This window comes from Pelodiscus sinensis, chromosome 6 (genome assembly GCF_052426305.1).
Source record: "Pelodiscus sinensis isolate ZL-2025 chromosome 6, ASM5242630v1, whole genome shotgun sequence".
NCBI lineage: Eukaryota > Metazoa > Chordata > Testudines > Trionychidae > Pelodiscus > Pelodiscus sinensis.
The window spans coordinates 45956308-45971454 of NC_143057.1; the positions used below are offsets into that span (position 1 = coordinate 45956308).

At 40.0% G+C, this 15147-nt stretch overlaps 1 long non-coding RNA gene across 2 annotated transcripts in view; it reads right to left on the reverse strand.

Annotated features, from left to right (window-relative positions):
• The window catches only part of LOC102450182 (uncharacterized), a 50467-nt gene extending 42775 nt beyond the window's left edge, over positions 1-7692 (reverse strand). The window contains exons 1-2 of one of the 2 annotated variants that reach the window (XR_332499.5): positions 7551-7692; positions 5794-5898 (exon numbers count right to left, since the gene is read on the reverse strand). This is a non-coding gene — a long non-coding RNA (uncharacterized LOC102450182). The remainder of the gene's footprint in view (positions 1-5793; positions 5899-7550) is intronic. The other variant, XR_332498.5, reaches the window with a different exon arrangement.
• Positions 7693-15147: the final 7455 nt, after the last annotated feature.

Here is a 15147-nt window from a genome sequence, read left to right on the forward strand (position 1 = left end):
GAACTTTCTTTTATTAGTTTTAAACCTGCTACCCATTAATTTCATTTGGTGTCCTCTAGTTCTTCTATTTAGGGAACTAATAAATAACTTTTCTTTATCGGCCCTCTCCACACCACTCATGATTTTATAGACCTCTGTCATATCCCCCCTCAGTCTCCTCTTTTCTAAACTGAAAAGTCCCAGTCACTTTAACCTCTCCTCATATGGGACTTGTTCCAAACCCCTAATCATTTTAGTTGCCCTTTTCTGAACCCTTTCCAAGGCCAAAATATCTTTTTTGAGGTGAGGAGACCACATCCGTACATAGTATTCAAGATGTGGTCATACCATAGTATCGTGAGCTTTTGTGGGCACAATCCATTTCTTCAGATGGGTGGAGCAAAAAGGAGAAAAACTCAAATTTAAAGCTCCACTCTTCTGAAGAAGTGGGTTGTGCCCATGAATGCTGATGATACTATACATATTTGTTAGTTTCTAAGATGCTACAGGACCTCTTTTTTTTTTTAAGTTACAGACTAACAGCTATATCTCGCTGTGTGTGTATAGACACAGCTATACCTCGCTGACTAAAAGAGAAAGTCAACTATGGCTGGGAAAAGGGAGACTGGTGAGAGAAACCACCTTGAACAAAGCCTATATTTTTCAAGATTAAGTCTTAGAATTGTACATACATGCTTTCACTATAACTTGCTTGTAACCCTTTTGATTTTCCCCTTTTTTTAGCACCATTTATTTTATTATGTTGTTATTATTATTTACTATAAACCAACCCAGTGCTATGTTGAAAGGGAAATCTGTACAGTACTTACACCAGTGAAATTAACAAGAAGGTGAGTTTTGTGTCTTTAGAGGAACAAACAAATCCTATTTTTCTCCGAACTGTGTAGGCAAAGGTTAGATATTACAACATATGCTGGTTTTGGTGGGACTAAGGCAGACGGAAACAGCTGTGTGTGTGTGTGTGTGTGTGTGTGTGTGTGTGTGTGTGTGTGTGTGTGTGTTAGACTTACTGCTGCTGAATGTAGGGTAGCTGTATGCATCCCAGACCAGGACCTATAGCAGCAAAAACACTGTGAGGCACCCAGGGGTTTCAAAGCAAGTGGTGACACAAGCCCTCAGTGGTCTGGACAGCACATCAAACTACATCACACGCAGAACCTGTGGCATATTAAATATCATATGCTTTATTTAAAGTGTGAACTAATACTGCAAGTTACCCACATTACAATGCTCTTATGTAACACCTCCTGAGTGTGGTTTTCTGTGGGCACGCTGAGGCCTTGTCTGTACCTGCCTGGAGACTGACACTCCAGAGAGCATCCTCCCAGGAGTTGATTTAGTGGGTCTAGTAAGAAACCCCTAAAATTGATCACTGATGGTGCCCCCATCAACTGTGCTTCTCCACAGAGTCGCAAGGAGTAAGGGAAGTTGATGGAAGATTTTCTCCCATTGACCTCCCACAATGGGAATATGGAAATTCAACTGAAGGTACACTATTCTAATGTCTGGTATTATGTATATTAAGTCAACTTAGAGATTAATGAGTCTGCTACAGCCTTAACTAAGGGCCATGTGGCTTTCAGCTCATGCATTAGAACAAGACTGCTCAACTTTGGATGCCCCATGGGCCACAATGATACTCACAGCACATGCCGAGGGCTGCAACTGAAATGTGGGTGTACATACATGCAAATATATATGCAAATAGCTTTTCACACTGATGAGCATGAATGCAAAGATTAAGCTGTGGCACTGGACACAAACATGTCCAGTGTGAGCCAGTCAGCACCTCTCAGGCACTGCCCACAAGACTAAGCAGCCAGCACTTCCCACAATGCCCCAGCACTTCTGGCACCTTCTCTCTGAGGGCTAGAAACACTCACACCCTGTACCCGTCTGTTTCAGCTAGCCTGCCCGCTTGCGTCTTTCAACGCTCACTCCACATGGGAGATGCCTCGCTGTTATGGAGTGTGTTTCCAGTGGAGGCCATGTTCAAAGGATCCCACCTGCAGGCCATGTGTCGAACCCCGTGTAATCCCAAACTGCACCATGTGCCGCAAACAAATGGGCCGCAGGCTGCATGCAGCCCATTGGCTGTGTGTTGACTAGCCCTGAAGTAGAGGTTCATGCATTAAGCTTCAGAGGTCCCATGTTCAATTCTGTCCACTGATGACCACAGTCTGTTAGTGTTACATAGGCACAGGGTTTTCGGGGGGGGCAGGTCCGTGTTTTCCCAGATAGCATTTGCCTGATATATCATCACAGTTGTCCTTCAAATTGAGTTTATTTGAGTTTAACACTGACATACTGATTTTCTGGAAAGCCTGCCCTTGTTAGGAAGAGTTTTTTGGCAAGCCAGAATTATCAGATACATTTGCTGGCAGCCTATACTTAACATATTCTAATGCTGGGGCAAACACTTGCTGGGGAAAAGACTCTGTTGCTGGGCCAAGACTAGCTGTCATATAGCATGTATCTTTTATTTGGATTTTATTGAAGCACACATAGCTTCAGAAATCTTTCCATAAGAGAAGTGGTGATATCACTGGCATTGGAAAGGAATATTTTAGCCTTGTCTCAGGCTGCTAAAGAAGCAGCATTGAGTGTGCTGGGTACTGATCAAAAACCTAAGAAATGGGGAAGATATTACATCTGTTTGAGAAAAATGATACAAAAAATTCTTAAAAATGTGTGAAGTGTAAAAACTTACTATGATCAGAACATGCCATTTAGTTGCTCCATTTGTTCAAAGCAGTAGGTCATTTACTGCTACTTTAATGTGCTTATGACTTTTTTAGATTATTGCTATTGCTATCTATTTTTGCTGTTTAAACAATTAGATCTCAATACCTGTATAGTATATTTGTTTAGGGGGTCAGCTGGACCCAAGAATAGGCACTGTGTAGTGTGCTTCCGAATCTAGGGAAGTTTTGACTTCATCACAGTTTTATGGATCAGTGTTTACTATAAGACCCCAATATGGAAATAGTTGGTGATTTTTGGTCCAATGTTATAGTTAAAGCATTTGTTTAAAGTATTATTTGTTTTTAAGATCTTTTAGTGACAACCATCAGCTGAGGTGATTCAAAACCAAAGTCTTTATCATAAGTTTTATGACTTGATTAGATTTACTGACGGCTATGATGACTGCTACCATACATAAAGTGTTTGCAGGATCAGAGCCCAAGATATTGCCATGCTAAGGATAGCATTTTGTGTGTGAGAGGACAGTCCTTCCATAGCAATAATTCTTTTATCAGTGTATAGAAGTGACCCTAGAAGTAAAATGAGTGAACAAATTATTCAGTGTGAGAGTATGTCTAAACCAGTGACAGCTCCCTATGTATAAAGCAGTAACATCAAGAAGAAGGACAGTTGTTTTAATATATAGTATAAAAATTCCATCTGAACCTCTGTCACCTCCTTCAGTACATGACAGTACATTATATGATACTAATGGAAAAGAATGACAGTGAAAATATAAGAAAAACCCTTTAGGATTTCTAGATAGTTATACTTTTTCCAGCTCTTATTTTAAGAAGACTTTTTCTTCTGGATATCTATTTTCAACTACTTGCTTTCTTTCCTTTCCTTTCCTTTTTTTTAAGAGTTTCTCTTCCCTACTAAACTCCAGATCTTTCTTTATTTCCTCACATTCTGTCCTTCTGTTCTCTTTTAAAATATTTGTCTCATAACTCTCCTGTTCCTCTTTTTTCCCTTTTCTTTTTACCTGATTTCTGGAAAATCTATTTTTGACAGCTTTTATATGTTTGACTTAAATGTTTATGGTTTGACTTTAAGAAAAAAATTAATGAAGAGTAATGATTATATTCTATTATTGTTTTTAAGATTGATTCATTTGGCTTTGTATTTTTCCATGAATTAAAGAGCATTAAACTTTGCAGGTAATGAAGTTGAAACAGAAAACATGTAAAAGGAGAAAGCTATAATCCATAAAATTCACAAAATACATATATAGAAACCATCTCCCATAAACTTTATTTTAGATATTCCTGAATGTCCATGGACCTATTTTATGGTGAATGTGCCTGTTTCTATCAAGCTTTGTCTACACAAAGGAAAGTTTTGAAAAATGTATATTCATTGCTAACTCCAGCTCAGCTGAACCTAATGAAGACAGCCCTAATGGAGCCAGTTGAAACATAATGGAACCAGTTAGATTTGCTCTGAGCATGTCTAAAAAATAGTGTACTCAAAGGCTGCGTCTAGACTGGCATGATTTTGCGGAAATACTTTTAATGGAAAAGTTTTTCCGTTAAAAGTATTTCCTCAAAAGCGCGTCTAGATTGGCACGGATGCTTTTGTGCAAAAGCATCCGTGGCCAGTCTAGACGCGATTTTGTGCAAGAAAGTCCCAATCGCCATTTTAGCCATCAGGGCTTTTTTGTGCAAAACAATTCTTCCCTGTCTACACTGGCCCTCTTGAGCAAGTATTCTTGTGCAAGAGGGCTTTTTCCTGAGCGGGAACGTGAAAGTATTTGCGCAAGAAACACTGATTTTGTACATTAAAAAGTCAGTGCTCTTGCTCAAATTCAAGAGGCCAGTATAGACAGCTGGTAAGTTTTTGCACAAAAGCACTTGCTTTTGCGCAAAATCTTGCCAGTCTAGATGCACACAAATGGTATTGGGGCTAATGTTGAGGAGTGCTCTTAGCATGACTAAAGCTATAAACAGTGGAAAAAAATTCAGATAATTTCTTGTCTACCCAATATCATACTTATACCAGTTTTACACCAGTGTAACCCTATGAGGTTTAAGTGTAAGAGAGGGAAATTGCATCCTGTGATTTGCTGAGCAGCTTGTTGTATCATGCAAGCAAGGTACTAACAAACTTCAACAGGACTTTATTTACCAAAAGTGAAGCCTCTTTACAAAGCTGTTGCATCCCTCCGTAGTCCCTGCCAATCTTCTCCCCACTCCTTCCTGTTTCCTGTGTTTCCAGACTCCCCACAGCCAATGCTTCCAGTTCTAATAATTACAAGCAGCATCTAACACACCATACAGCTTCGATCCCTGACAGGAGTAGAGCTTGTTAAATAAAAAAAGGTGATAGTGCAAGGATAGAGCCCAGACACTTGAGTGTGCAGTCCTGGTTCTTCTTTACTCACAATCAGGTGAAGTACAGGGAAAGGAGTGATTAGCTTGTTGGCTGACAAGGACTGTTTCTTGTTGGGCATTGAACATCTACTTGTCAGAGATAGTGTTTCATGGGAGTCTCAAATGTTGAATCTTAAAATTGGGCACTAATTAACACTAATTAGAGTCCCCAATTTGTTTTTCCCATTATGACAACCTGCCACTACTTCCTCTTCCACAGTACTTAGCTCACCATAGAGTTGAGGTTTTCCCCCATTTTTTACCTTATTTATCTATGTCAGTCGATTGGTAGCTGAGTGCTAGAAGTTGGAATACTCAAAGGAAAACCAGAATGTCAGGGAAAAGTGAATTTTTGTAAAATCTTTAAAACAATAAATAAATAAAATACCATTTTTGGACCAGGTCTGTTTATCCCTGACACTGTCCATCCCTGGCACTTTGGCTCCCCCCCACTCCTTTCTTGCAGTAGCCTGCAGGGTCAAACCCTACATTATCTTTTAACTGATGAAAATCCAATGCTAATCCTCAGCAATTTTAATGGGGAGTTTCCATTTTAAAATATTTGGAATTTCTGGTTTAAACCCCCTGAATTGATGAGAACGACAAAGGAGAATTATTCCAAAGTGTGATGTTAAGAAGCATCCTTTCACATATATCCTAGGAAACAACAAAATACCTAATATTTCTTGGGTCCTTGCACATCTCTTCAGTAGTTATAATGATGGTTTTATAAATTCCTGTAAGATTTCAAGGGACGCCTTATTTTTCCTTCAGAGATTTGCTGAGAAAGATAGTTGTAGAGAAAATGCAGTTGAAATAGGTTTAGGGGTTCACAGAGGACAAAGACACAGAATAATGACTCTTTGTACAACACAAATAAGGTGAGATGATGCACTTCATTAAAAAGTGGCTGGAGCAATCAGAAGATATACAGTGTAGCTGAGGGCTTTAAATAACACGCCAATACAAGTGAAATGAGTTTTTCTTTCCTCTGAGCTGACAGTTCTATGGTTTATTTGTGCTTTTGATGTATTTTTAAAGCAAAAATCACGGTAGTAGCTGAGCACTCTGGGCTGTCTACTCTGATAGTTGTTGTGAAGTACTTGCTGATGGAGATGGGGTATAGTGAAGGTTTTTTCCTTCCCTTCCCCACACTTATTGTATCATAGACTAAGGTTCAAATGCTTTGAGTACTTATTCCTCTATGTAGTCCCACTAGATCATAGCAGTGCTTGTTGCAGTAAAAACATGCCAAATTGCCTTTTAGTGATTGTTAGTTAAACTAAACCTCTGTATTTTGTACATTTGTACTTAAGTAAATTTATTAAAATGAAAAATTATATTCATCGTAAATATAGCTTTCCAACTGTATAAATGTTGATAATTTCCAGTAACTTTTGTGATAGTCAAATTCATATGAAATGCCTAAATTATAGATGAAATGACATCTTAGAATTGCACACATAGTATTTCTCAGTGCTTGTAAGTTTGTCAAACTCCTAACAGCTGAGAACATTCTTTCTGTGAGTGTTTTATTCTCTCAAGATTACATTTCTCCTTATTTGATTATTTGTGGAAGATGTGAATAAGCATTTAGCACTATAAACATGTTAACATTATTTCACTATAATTTTGTGATAATAGATTATACATTTGGGTGGACTATTGTGAAGGACGTACAGCCGGTGGTTCCTGATTTACAAATAGTCGATTTATGACCGCTTAATGAGAGGTTTGGTCATAAATGCGGTCCCTGAGTTATGAACGCGACCCGCGCTTATGAACAGCATGGGGTCCGACTTATGAACATTTCGAGTTACGGCCAAGTGTTTGGTCTGTAACCAGTTCATAACTCAGGGACCGGCTGTATAGAGTATCTATTTTCTCCTTGTTACATAAAGGCTGAACACATTTAATTTCTTTGTACATCAGTGGAAGAAGAGAAAATGAATGAGTGAGTGTGTGTGAGAGACAGAGATGAGTAGCATTTTTTCCATTGGTGTGCATTATCTTATCCAGTCTTTCATTTTAGAGAAAAAAATCTTTTATTAGACTGGATATATTGAGGTTTGTAATGAAATATGGGGCCTTTCAGCACATAGTGAATTATTTAATTACATCTTGTGACCGGGTCCTCCGTCCTCGATCTGTCCCAAGGCACGGTCACCCGTCCTTGTAGTACAATAAGCTCGCTCCGGGAGCCAATTCTGGCTAGGTCAGTCTCTTCCTCGGAAGGGGGAAGAAAGGGGGGCCCGGGCCTGCCCTCACTCACGGGCCCCAGCCCAGGGCCCTAGGGATGGAGCTACTTTTGAGTCTCTGTCCGACTGGCGGGGGTGAGCCCCTAAACACACCAGCCCACGGGCTATTTCGCCGCCCTGCCCTGGTCTACTTCCTTCTTCCCCCTATCCCCGTCCTCGGGGTATTGGTACTCACGCCTTCGCGTCTCATTCGGCGGAGACTGCCGTGAGCACGTCCGGGTCTCTTCCCCCGTCGTGGAGCCCTCGCGGTCTCCTCGTCTCCCCCCCCTTCTCCGGTGGTTGGCAAGCTTTTAAAAGCCCCGCCGACCTCGGAGGAGTTCACGCGCCCCGCCCCCTTCCCGTCCGATGCGGCGTGTTCCTCCTTCTCCCTCTTGCTGGAGGGGCTGAGTTTAACTCAGCTGTGCGGAGACGTCGCTCCAGCTGAGCTGCGTTGGCGATCAGCTGAGTTGCGGCGCCGCTCAGCTGAGCCGCGGCGCAAGAGCAACCGGCGCACCGGCGGTAAGCGGTCTGTTGCCCCTCTGTAAGGGCACAAAGTCCTGGGGTTTGGGTGCGGGGTCTCGACACCCCATCACACATCTCAAGGGACTTCTTTACACACTCTCTCCACTTCAACTGGGCACTGAAAGTAACTGGATGCCATTACCATCAAACAGTTTTGATGGCCTATAAGTCTCAGTCCAATTGTAGTGGACAGGTATCCACATCATACAGTGTCACACCATTACTATTTATTGGGTACTTGGCGCCCCAATCATGCTTCTGTTGTACTAGGTCAGTTATCCCTAGGTGGTAGGGTATGTCCCCTTGGCGTGTGTGCAAAGGTGGCACTGTGGTACCTGGGGCACATCCATAAGGGTGAAGATTGAGAAACACTAAACCCTGCTTTGCCCTATGCCCTGCTCTGGGCCTGCCCCTCAGCTCTGCCATAGCTCTGTACCTAGCTGCAGGCCCCCACCATGGCCCACATACTACCTCCCTGCCTTGGCCCCTGGCTGCAATTCCAGACCTGTCCCCAGCTGTGGCTCCAACCTCCTCCCTTCCCCCTGTCTGTTCCTAGGTTCCCTCCCAGAGCTGCAATCCCACTCTCAGCCCTGACTCTTGGAAGGAGGGCGTGGGCAGGAGTGGAGGATGCAAACAGAAAAAATTTGGAGACCACTGCACTGGGCACTGTACAAACTGAAAACAAAAGGACAGTCCCCAGCCCAAACAACTTACAATTCACTACCAAAAATTATACTTATTGGAGCAGTTGTTGGCAATCCCATCAAAAGCCAAAGAGTGATTTGGCAAGACTATTCTTGTTCTGAGACATTATGGCTGGTCCCAGAACAAGGTTGCAGTTTGCTGAAGGAGTTAATACTGTGTCTAAGAAGAGAGAGGTCCAGGAGTGTCAATCTGCCACCTTTCACAAACAAACAAAACCAATTAAGGAAAAGGGAAAAAAAAGTTAAAGTTCATTTCCATTTTTTTGGACAGCTTTGAACTTTCATTTCCTTTTGCTTGGAATGAGTGGTGGCAGGGACAGTGGTGGGACGGATAAGAAGGCTGCAGCCATGATTCTTTTCCTTTTCCCCTTCAAGTTCAAGTTCTTTAATTTGTGTAAATTTGGGAGAGAGAAGATCTGGATTATTCTGATAATCAAACCTTCTGCATTATTAAGTTATGATACAATTATACAGAACTTCAAGTAGAGGTGGTAGACTAAAGGCCAAACTGCTGGTTGTAATACTATGCTGTACACACAACAGTACTGAAATCATCTTCCACATTTGTAGAGGTATGGCTTTTTGTCTTTCCTAGTCACATTTTTATTGTAAAATATTACCTGTGAAGATCTTTCATCTTCATTTCAGTTTTAAAAGTACATTACGTACTAACCAGTAGTTGAAAAATCATAGGAATGTACCTGTCACAAACCTCTTTTTTAAGGCTAAAATAAAAAATATCTTCTCAAGATGCAAAAGTCCAGAGAGCTCCTTCTCTTGATGAATTATTATAGTCTATGGAAATTCCAGTGTTCTGAGCCAAAGTTCAGTGATTTATGCTCTTCTTAAGAAGAAGGAACGTAATTTGAAAACATGATTGTTTTGCAGACAAATGTGATTGTTAAGATGTTCCTGCAGTACATTTACAGTTTAAAAATCAGTCTTGAAACTTTTGTAACCATAAAATATATCCCTAAACCTGCTAAAGTGGGTTGCTAAGCAGCATTTGATATTAGAGGGGACTGAACTTTCCAGTATAGTATACTGTTTAAGTGACTATGCATGTCACAACCTCTGCAGCAAATGTAACATCATTTAACCGGTCTAGTCTTTTGGGAAAAGTCTTATGGAATTTAATAGAGATCTATATCATTACCATAGTATTCTGATAAATGTGTTCACAATTCTGCAGAAAGAATACAATTCTCAATTGCATTCTATAGATTTTTAAAGTCATTTCTGTAAGTCTTTATTCAATTTCTATAGACCCCTTTAGTACATTGCTCTGCTCCTGGACTCAGGCAACCATCTTCCTCCATAATTTCAGAGCTTCTTGCAAGGGAAGACAGCTGGAGAAAGTGGAACTAAGAACATGTACATTGTTTCCTTCCCAATCACGGGAAGCATAAGAATGGCTATATAGGGTCAGAGTAACGGTCAGTCTCTCTTGAATTCTGAGAGAGCCAGGTGCTTCTGAGGGAATGAATAGGACAAGACAATTTTAGTCCTTTATTGTCCAGTCTCCACCTCTGGCCATAAGAGATGTAAGGACACCCAGAGTACGGAGGCTGTGTCCTGACCATTTTGGCTAATAGTAATTGATGAGTTTCTTCACCATGAACCTCTCTAATTCTTTTTTTAATATAATTATACTTTTGGGCTTCACAACAATTCACAGCAGTGAGTTCGAGAGGATGACTGTGCATTATATGAATTATTTCCTTTTATTTGTTTTAAACCTGCTGCCTATTAATTTCAGGGGATGATCCTTTATTCATATATTAAGGGGAGAAGTAACACTTCCTTACTCACTTTCTCCACACAATTCATGAATTTTACACACCTCCTTCATATCACTCCCCCTCCTTAATTGCTTATTTTCTAAGATGAAGAGTCCCAGTCTTTTTAATCTCTCTTAATATGGAAGCTATTCCATACCCCTAATCATTTTTGTTGGCTTCATCTGTACTTTTTCCAATTATAATAGATTTTTTTTTAGATGAGGGGACCAGAATTGCATACATACACTAGTCAAGGTGTGGGTGTAACATGGATTTTATATATAGCATGTGTTTATCTATCCCTTTCCTAGTAGTTTTGAACTTTCTGTGAGTCTTTTTGACTGCTGCTTCACAGTGGGTGGCTAGTGGGAACTCCATCAAAAATATATTGCCTTTACCTTGACCCTGTTCCAGGCTATAGAATCTCTTTTTAACAGTCAAACATTGACAGTGATAGAATATTTCACAACCCTAGAACTGTACACAGTCTCAGTGTAGAAGGACTTGCTACCTACCACGCCCACCCTGCTTCAAATGAGGACTACGGGTGGTGAGCTATAAAGGGGTTCATTCCCTACTGTAACAGTTCTGAGAGCCTTCCACCCAATTTCTGCTCCTTTAAAAAGTACCTCGGTTACATCTTTCATTGGTCCATTTTATCTGATCACTAAATCCCTTCCCTAAACATTACTTTCATTGGACATATGCCCCATGCTTGTGTAGTGAGTTACAACACCATAACCTACCCCCCATTTCCTGTTTGCCCCTACTAAGCCTGAATCCCCTCTCAACAAGGTAAAAATGTCCCAACCTCATATTGATCAATCTGGTAGAGAGGGAAAAAAAAGCTTCCTAGTGCCCTGAGAAAGGACTGACTAGCATAATGTCCAAAGTGGATCACAAGAAATCCTGGTATTTAACTATTCCTATGAGAGGAAGGGCGGGAGCTGTTTGGTCTGTCCAAATAAAGAGGCTTTACTGTAGTGCCATGGACCTAAATATTTCCGTCCCTCCTCCCCCAGTCTTCTGGTCACCTGAGTCAGCATTCCCCTCCTAATCTGGCCTGAACCTGCCACAGCAAGTCACTCTTTCTCTAGTCTTTAAAGAAGCCACCCAGTTTTTCCTACTAGCCAGACAGCAACTCCTACCACAGGGGTCAGCAATAAGCGGTCCATGTGCTGGACGCAGTTCACCTGGATTATTCCCTAGCAGGCCACCAGATGCTTTATTTACCTGAGCATCTGTGGGCATGGCCAATCTCAGCTCCCAGCGGCCACAGTTCTTCGTTTCCACCCAATAGGAGCTCCAGGCTGCTTCCCTCCACTCCTACTGGCTGGAAACAGTAAACTGTGGTGGCCAATGGGAGCTGTGAGTGGCCATACCTGAGGATACTCAAGTAAAAAAGAAAAGCCTCTGGTGGCCAACCAGGGTCCAGTTCTGGCAAACTGTATCCAGGCCATAGGCCCACCCATGGTTTAGTGCTTAGAAGTGCAGTGAGAGCATTTTTATGGAACATAGTTGCACAGGAAAGGTCATTTTAAACTTTGAAGCTTTATGTTGTTTTTGCTGGATTGTGTTCTGGTTGCTTTGTTGCTTAATTTATTCTGTGATCCTTTGTCATAAATTTCAGGTTTCTGAATGATAAATTCCACTGTTCTGGAAATTCCTGTTTGTTTTGGAAGCATCAGAAGTTGCTTATTCTGCACTGTAAAAATTTTTAGAGAAGTTATTTCATCTCAAATATCACATAGCATTACTGAGCTTTAACTAAATATATTTCATTTAACATTTTATATTTTGATTTTCACTTTCTCTTCTTTCACACATGCTGACATTGATTTAGTCACATCCAATACTAACCTGTTGATTTTTCTCATATTTTTTAAACTTCATTCTTGAGATAAATGTGGGATCACTCTTACATATATATGGTAATATAGGTTCTATATACTAGAATAAGAAGATAAATTGAGAGTATATATTCCATTTAAGTAAATAAAGTGATTGTATGGGCAGTTATTTTCTCATTTATATAAGCTATTTATTATTATTCTATTTGCAGAGCTAGAAATGTCAAAGGAATATTTTACCACAGCAACAAAAAGAAAGCAAAGTATAGCTCCCTGAAAACAAATTGATAATGATAAAATAAATTAAAAATTCATTGATATTATTAGGTCTCAGTGATTCTGGGTTGTATAAATATGCTTATTTATTTAAAATATCTCTTTAGTTCCTGAGTTTAGTGAAATGAAAATATCTTGGTGTAAAAAGAAAGTGTGCTTTATTTTATTTAGTATATTCTGCTAGTATATTTTTATATTTAATCTTATTAAATTTTATTGTATTACATTTCATTTTTTTAACTAATGGGTTTCATACTTTGTAGGATTAATTCTTTGCTTTTGTGGAATCTGAGATTATAACAAAATTAAACTGTTCAAAGATTAATATATTCTAAGGCCAGAAGATACCACTGTGATAACACAAACTGAACTCCTGTATAACACAGGCCACAAAACTTCCTCAAAAATAATTCCTTTAGCATATCTTTTTCTTTGGGCAGCGAGGAAGCATCCTATCTTGATTTTAAAATGGTCACTGATAGCGAATATACCATGACCCTTGATAAATTTTTCCAGAGCTTATTACTCCCACTGTTAAAAATCCTTTTCAGTATTCACTATCAGAACATGCTGTGAAACTTCCTAGATATGGTGCATAACAGAATGTTACCCAAAAAAAGACATTTCACATTGCACTGCATACTGTAGCAAGTCCTCAAGCACAATACAAGTTAAAGACTCTTTTGCATCTTCACTATGTTTTACGATAAGAACATCATTGTAATGCTCCAGATGATCTTCTTTCAGTTTAACTGTCAAGCCTCTTCCTCTTTGTTTTGTCATAGATGTTGTCACTTTGATTAAACATAGATTAGTTACATACATGTTTGGAAGCAAAAAGTCAATGTTTAAATCCCAGCTACTGAAGCAGTTAATTAGAACTGAGATACACTAATTTGTGTTGGCCTGAAAGGCATTGTGCTTTTAAAATATAATCCACCGGCAATTAATTTGACAGATCAGAACAAAACTTACCATTAATGTCAGAAATGGGTACATGCTGAATTATTATAGCTCTTAAATGGTGAAACTTTCATTTCCATATTTTGATCAGTTTACTGCAAAGGCGAAGGCTCATAGCTGTTTTAAATTCCATGATGGAAACTTTGCTGCACCTGAAGGCTTATTTCTAGGTAGAGGATTCTACTGTTGTAAGAAACATCCTCTGTCTTGTCCTGACAGTAAAGTTCCCAGCTAACTGACAGTAGAAGACGCAGTCTTGTAGTGTGTCTTATAACATTCAGTCTCCTGGCTAAACACAAAATAAAAATAATTGGAAGGAAGATTTATATACAGAAATTGCCCTTTAACCCATGTCATTTTTATCTTGGAAATATAGACATGGTTACCTTAGTACATGTAATGTGCACTTATTTATTTATTTAAACCCTCTCCTTTGAAGCAGCTGGGGAATAAACAGTAACATCTACCCAAGAATACCAAGAATATACTTCATCATCAATCTGCATCTGGTTGGGTGAGTGGTGGTGGGAGGGAGGGGGCACTGTACTTTTCTGCCACATACGGAGTCCTTTGCTGGGGGTGGAGTTGGCAGAGCTAAACACCCCCACTGAAATACACAGGAAGTACTTTTTTTGTTGTATTTTTCTTGAAGATTCAGGCAACCATTGCTGAACAAGTTATACTTTAGTCACATTTTCAAGTTTTTCTTCTGAACCATCTGGATTAGAAGTGTGGGGCTGGGAGAGGAAGAGGTGGAAAACTCTGCCCTTATTATAGGATTCCAGGAGTTGGCTTGGAATAGGCATGAGCCTATCATGCCAATTCTATAATCCAGCTTTAAATACAAGTCTGTTAGACTTTCTGTAATCAACACAGATGAAAGGGAGCTTTATGGAGAAGTGAAATGCAGACAGTCTTGCAGAGAAGTACAGGGAAGTTGTACCACAAATAGGGGAAGGAAGAAGACATAAAAGTTTTGTGCACAAAGATTACATCCAGATCTGGAATTCCTTACTCGCTTTAATATCTTTTTAATAATCTTTTCTTAGGCAAACTCCTGTTGAAGTCTGCAACAACAAGATTTAATCTGAGTGAGATATTTGTGAAATCTGAGTTCCAAATAACTCCCTCTGATCACAATTCCTGACCCTTTTTATAAGGCCACAGTTAAGGAATATGAAATAGGAACAGAAAAAAAAAAGTATTATGAACTTTGAGATATTTGACTGTTTACATTTGGGCTGTGTCTAGACTGGCAAGTTTTTCCACAAAATCATCTGCTTTTGTGGAAAAACTTGCCAGCTGTCTACACTGGCCGCTTGAATTTGCGCAAGAACACTGACGATCTCATGTAAGATCGTCCGTGTTCTTGCGGAAATACTGTGCTGCTCCAGTTCGGGCAAAAGCCCTCTTGCGCAAATCATTTGCGCAAGAGGACCAGTGTAGACAGCACAGTACTGTTTTGCGCAAAAAAGCCCCGATGGCTAAAATGGCGATTGGGGCTTTTTTGCGCAAAAGCGCATCTAGATTGGCACAGACACTTTTCCGCAAAAAGTGCTTTTGCACTAAAAGCGTCCATGCCAATCTAGACACGCTTTTCCGAAAATGCTTTTAACGGAAAACTTTTCCGTTAAAAGCATTTCCAGAAAATCATGCCAGTGTAGATGTAGCCTTGTTGTTTCCTACAGACGGGATCC